The sequence below is a fragment of the Phacochoerus africanus genome, chromosome 10 (genome assembly GCF_016906955.1).
Source record: "Phacochoerus africanus isolate WHEZ1 chromosome 10, ROS_Pafr_v1, whole genome shotgun sequence".
NCBI classification, from domain to species: domain Eukaryota; kingdom Metazoa; phylum Chordata; class Mammalia; order Artiodactyla; family Suidae; genus Phacochoerus; species Phacochoerus africanus.
In genome coordinates this window covers 48,366,904-48,372,870 of record NC_062553.1, presented here as the reverse complement: position 1 = coordinate 48,372,870, position 5,967 = coordinate 48,366,904, and the positions used below count along the sequence as shown (strand labels likewise).

The 5,967-nt window shown below is 43.6% G+C and overlaps 1 pseudogene; it reads right to left on the bottom strand.

Annotated features, from left to right (window-relative positions):
• Nucleotides 1–3,755: 3,755 nt before the first annotated feature.
• On the bottom strand, nucleotides 3,756–4,638 carry LOC125137412 (Krueppel-like factor 5; annotated as a pseudogene).
• Between the last annotated feature and the right edge of the window lie 1,329 nt (nucleotides 4,639–5,967).

Sequence of the window (5,967 nt, the reverse complement as noted above, 5' to 3'; positions counted from 1 at the left end):
CATTACCCCTATATCTCAAGCCCATATCCTATCAAGACTCCAGGCCATGTCTTCACTTGGATGTCAATCACCAGCTCAAATCTCAAAAGTATAGACCAGCAAGTTCCCTTAACCAAAGAACACCCCTTACAAAACTCCCTGGTGTCTTGGTAGGTTAAAGATCCAGCACTGTCACTGCTATGGAATGAGTCATATCTGTAGCACACATCTGATCCCTGGCCTAGGAATTTTGCATGATGAAGGCACAGCCAAAAATAAAAATAAATAAATAAAGAATACCCCTTCTCTATCCCCCATTTCCATTGGTGCCATAATTCTTTGACCTAATCTTCAAACCTTAAAAGACCACCATCTTGGTCAAAGCAAACATTGCACTAGACAAAATTAAACAGGCTAGGATGACTGTATCAACTACTGCAATAAAAGAGAGGGACCAGAACTCAGTCTGAACTCACTCTGCTGCTGCTGAAACAAAGGGTGAGATGGTTTTTAAATCCTGGTGTGAGATCCTAGAAAAGTACATTATTGAAGGATGTTAGGGAGAAATCATATGCCAGAGGTCTCTTCTAACTGGCTTTATTCCAAGGTAAAAAAAACCTCCCATCTTATTATGAAAGAAGTCGTTATACAATTTGAAGAAAGCCTCCACCCAAGTCAGGCACCTTTCATCCCACAGAGACTGGAGATGGGCCTGCTGATGACATGTCAAAGGGTCCCTGAGAAAATATTCCTGAGTTGTAAAACTGGCAATAGTCTTTTTAAAAGCTTGATGTCTCAAGATTTCCCATCATGGCTCAGTGGTAACAAATCTGACTAGTAACCATGAGGATTCAGGTTCAATCCCTGGCCTCACTCAGTGGGTTAATCATCTGGTATTGTTGTGGCTGTGGTGTAGGCTGACAGCTATAGCTCTGATTTGACCCCTAGCCTGAGAACTTCCATATGCCATGATTAATGCTCTAAAAAGACAAAAAAGAAAAGAAAAGGAAACTTTGACATCTCAAGAAAGCAGAGAAAGAATTTATAATTTCAAATTACAATTAAAAATTTCTCAAGTAAATGCTCTAAGAAAAGGGAGGTCAGAAGCCAGAGTCTGGAGGAATCCTTTCTAAAGTTTAGTCACACTGAGGAGAATGTTAAGACCCTCTTGTCATTGTCATCATCCACTAATTACAGATCAATTATCATGAACACAGTCATGGATCAAGAGTTTTAGGTCCATTATCTCCACATTTTCTATACATCACCAGTGTCACTTATCTACTATATACTATTCTGTCAGTTCTAGAGCTGGAAAAGAACTTAGGAAAGTAGGTAAGCTATAATAGCCGCATGATTACAAGTACCTTAAGAATAAAGTAAACTCTGGATTTCCACTTATTGAGGGATAGTTTAGTTGTTTGAAGGATTACCAATAAATTTTGAGCAACAGAGACTGACAGCAAGTAAAATGAGATCCCAACATAAGCATTTTTCATCTTTGAGGCTGGTTATCACGACTGAGTCAGAGAGCCCTTGAATTTAGCAAAATCTTCCCTAGAGCCCCTCATGTTCTTGTGAGGCAATGTTCCCAAATACCACGCTTTTTTTTTTTTTTCTTTTAGGAACTTTTTATTTTCAAAAAAAAAAAATGTCGTTTATAAATGACAATATATAAGCATCTCATTCTCTCAAAAAATTCTGCAACTATATAGATGTTTGCTCCATTATTTGCATAGGAAATGACCACAATACAAAAATAAGAGGGAAAAAAAAGCAAAACTGCAACCAATTTATGCTTTTCATGTAGGTTTGTTTCCATGTATAAACATTTTGAAGGCTCTTACAAAATATTTACACTGTTGTCATCTATTTACACGTTTTTTAAGAACAATTTTTCTAACAAACAAAACTATAATTTATCAAGTTATGACAATTTTTTAAGAGTTCCCATCATGGCACAGCGGAAATGAATCCGACTAGGAACCATGAGGATGCAGGTTCAATCCCTGGCCTCGCTCAGTGGGTTAAGGATCCTACATTGCTGTGAGCTGTGGTGGAGGTTGCAGACGCAGCTCGGATCCTGCATTGCTGTGGCTCTGGCGTAGTCAGGCAGCAACAGCTCCAATTAGACCCCTAGCCTGGGAATCTCCATGTGCCTCGGGTGCAGCCCTAAAAAGACAAAAAAAAAAAATTCTAAAAAATTTACTATATTACTGCAAAATAAATAAAGACAAGCAATATCTTAAAAACAAAGTTAAATTTCCGTTCATTTAAGACCCCTTTTGGCATTTTGCTTATTTGTTCTGCCCTTTGGTTAACAGCATGAGCATCACATTACTGTTTTATATTGCGTATATGTAGTACTTGCTTCCTTAAGTTTTCAACATGTCATTTATAATTAAAGGCAGACAATGAGTCAGTTTTAATAATAGATTAACTAAACTGCACTGTAATTTAGGTAAGATTACTGTGTTTCACTGTATATTACATGCAAAGTCCACATAAATTGGTATTTAACCAACTGCACTACACAAGAAAACTGCATCATAAATTCAAAGTTTCTGTATCTGAAAACTGTATCATAAATTCAACTTTGCCATGTATGTGAAAACTACATAAGTCCTTCTTTTTAAAAATGATACTCTCTAGCTTATTGTAAGGTTTAACTTTTGAATGGTGTAACTATCTTTAAACCTTTGAGTTCATAGTTCATGCAAAATATCGGTCATATTTAAAATAAGCAATCCGATTTTACTCAGTACTTGAAATCAGTTTTTGAAGTTCATTTGAATGATTACTATTATTCCCCCTAGAGAAATGAATTTGGTAAGGTTTTTGTTGTTGTTGTTGTTGTTGTTTGTCTTTTGAGGGCCCCACCCACGGCGTATGGAAATTCCCAGGCTAGGGGTCTAATCAGAGCTGTAGCCACAGGCCTATGCCAGAGCCACAGCAACACGGGATCCAAGCCACGTCTGCAATCTACACCACATCTCACGGCAATGCCGGATCTTTAACCCACTGAGCGAAGCCAGGGATTGAACCTGCAACCTCATGGTTCCTAGCTGGATTCGTTTCTGCTGCATCACAACAGGAACTCCGAAATTTGGTAAGGTGTTAAGAGGTATCTTACTACCTCTAACCTATCTAACTGTAAATGTAGTCATGGTTATTTTCAAAAAAATTATTTATAATTTTTTCCCAAAAACTCTTAGAAAAGGTGTAATAAACCTATAAAGCTGATTTGCATATTTACAAAATTTCGAATAGCAAATATAGGTAACTCATATAAACAACAACACATTTGTTCAATGGATATTTTGTGAATTTCCATGTATGCTGTGCACCTCTAAAGAATTAACTAGTATTGAAAAAACTCCTCAGATGTCAAGGAAAATCTTGACACACAATCCAGTCTGCCTTTGTCTCCCAACTGAGTTATCTACTAAACACTGTCATATTAAATGGTGGTGTTTGGGGTAAGAACATTGCCAACACATGCTGCACCCCCAGCCCTCGCTGACATGAGGCTGCCTGTTTGAAGTGATAGGATCTTCTTGGGTAAAGAGGGTTCATTATAGCGAGCACACCAGATTCTGAAAAGGTCCAAACACTTTGGTATCAATACAATGTATTCCCTGTTTTCTCAAATATACAAAATATACATTTCCAGTTTTTTGTTTTCATTTTCTTTTGTTAATATATAAAGTTAAGTTTGTAGTTTAGAATTTTGCCAAATGAGCTGCACAGTAGCGGTGGTGGCAGCATTAGGCTGGTCACTTCTGGTGCCTCTTCATGTGCAGGGCCAGGTGGTCCAAGCAGGAGAAGCTGCGGTTGCACACACTGCAGTGAAAGGGCTTGCCCCCTGTGTGCTTGCGGTAATGGCGGGTCAACTAGTCCCATCTTGGGAGCGCGGAAACCTCCAGTCATAGCCTTCCCAGGTGCACTTATAGGGCTTCTCACCAGTATGAGTCCTCAGGTGAGCTTTTAAGTGAGAAGACTTTGTATTAACTTTTGTGCAGCCCGAGTAATCGAAGTAGTGAATGAGTCGTTTCTCCAGATTGGAGTTACTCCTGATGTACCTGACAGGCTGGATGTTTTGTGAATTAATTGGCAGGGTGGCAGGCACATTTGGATTATGAATTGCCAGTTTAGAAGCAATTGTAGCAGCATGGGGTGGAGGTGGGGTTAAATTCTGGAATTCTGGAGCATCTCTGCTTGTCTATCCGGACTTCCCAGCTCTAAGCTTGGTGGTGACAGGGGCGGGGCGGGGCGGGGCGGGTCGTAAATGGTCTGCTGGGGAAGAAACTGTCAGTAAAGAACTGGTCTACGACTGAGGCACTGTCTCGTCTATACTTTTTATGCTCTGGAATTATGGAAACTGGAGGAAGCTGGGGTGTCAGATACTTCATTTCACATCTCTTCTGGACCAGCTTCTCGGTGTGCAGCCGCAGGCACGCAAGGGCTGCGGCGCGGGCGGCCGCGGCTGAGGGTGGCAGTGCGGGTGCTGTAGCCCATCTCCTGGGAAGAGCGTCGCGTCGCGGGCTGGGTTCACAGAGCCCAGCACGAACTTAAGCTGCGCGAACACTGGCTCGTCCTGCAGGGCCGGCGGCTGCGGCACGGGTGACGGTAGCTCATGGTCAGTACCCGCATGGCCATGGGAACTCGAGGGGTGGCTCCGGGCGCTGGGCGCACGTCGAACGAGCTTCTCAAGTCACCCACTCTGGCTCCGGCTGGTGATCTCGGCACTGGGTGGCTGGCGGAGGAGAGGAGGCTCCGGGAGGACCCCTCAGCCCACAACGGGCGAGGTTTTCGAAGGCTCGTATGAAAAGCCAAACTTTTCTGCTCGCCACGCGTAAATGCCGACGTCTTACCGGAGGACACTGTCTCCTGCCCCGCCGCACCCCTCTCCCTCGCTCTTCAGCTCCCCAGAGCCCGCTCCCGCCACTGCAATCTGGGCGAGAGCTGTGAGCGCGAGTACCTGCCCCGCGACTCATACCGTGCCATTTTGTGGAAAAATCAGTGGTCTAAAATTGTGAAGTAATCTTGAAAACTGAGATTAATCAATTAAATTAGGGGTCAGGGGTAGAGTCTAGAAGTCAGGAATTAAATGGGGAGGAATTTGGACATGTGCTGATGGGTTTAACAGGCTGCAGATCCTCAAGAGAAAGTGAGCTCTGAGGAAGAAAAGGAGCTCGCTCCTTAAGGAGAACAGTAATCAAAAATGAACGTGGGAGTTCTCATTCTGGCTCAGCTGAAACGAATCCGACTAGGAACCATGAAGTTGTGGGTTCGATCCCCCAGCTTTGCTAAGTGGGTTAAGGATCTGGCGCTGCTGTGAGCTGTGGTATAGGTCGCAGATGTGGCTCATATCTGGCCTTGCTGTGTCTATGGCGTAGGCTGGCGGCTACAGCTCCAATTGGATCCCTAGCCTGGGAACCTCCATATGCCCCGGCATGGCTCTTAAAAAAAAAAAAAAAATGGAATGAACATGAGTGAGTTCCTGCTGTGGTGCAATGGGATCTATGGCATCTCTGGATCCCTAGGATGCAGTTTTGATCCCTGGCTCAGCATGGTGAGTTAAGGATCCAGTGCTGGGACAGCTTAAAGATAGGTCGCAACCCCAGCGATCCCCAGCCTAGAACTCCATATGCTACGAGGTGGCCGAAAAAAAAAATTCAGTATACCAGACACCTCTTGGGTCAGCCATCCTCCCCGCCCCTCCACTGGCTGAAACACTTCTCGAAAGCCTGGTCATTAAGGGCAGTAGATGCTTTCCTGCTGGTCAGAGAGGGAGAAGAATGGTGAGAAGAATGGCCAGGTTGGCTGTCGAAGGGCGCTAAGAAGTTGAGTGAGATATACTCTGCAGTGGGTGAAGGGGAGGAAGTCAGAGCAGCAAGGTCAGGTGTGAACCAGCAGAACAAGCAGCAGTATGGGCAGTGGCCAATGGGCTGCTGCAGTGGAGGGGGTCAGTTCAGAAAGAGAACT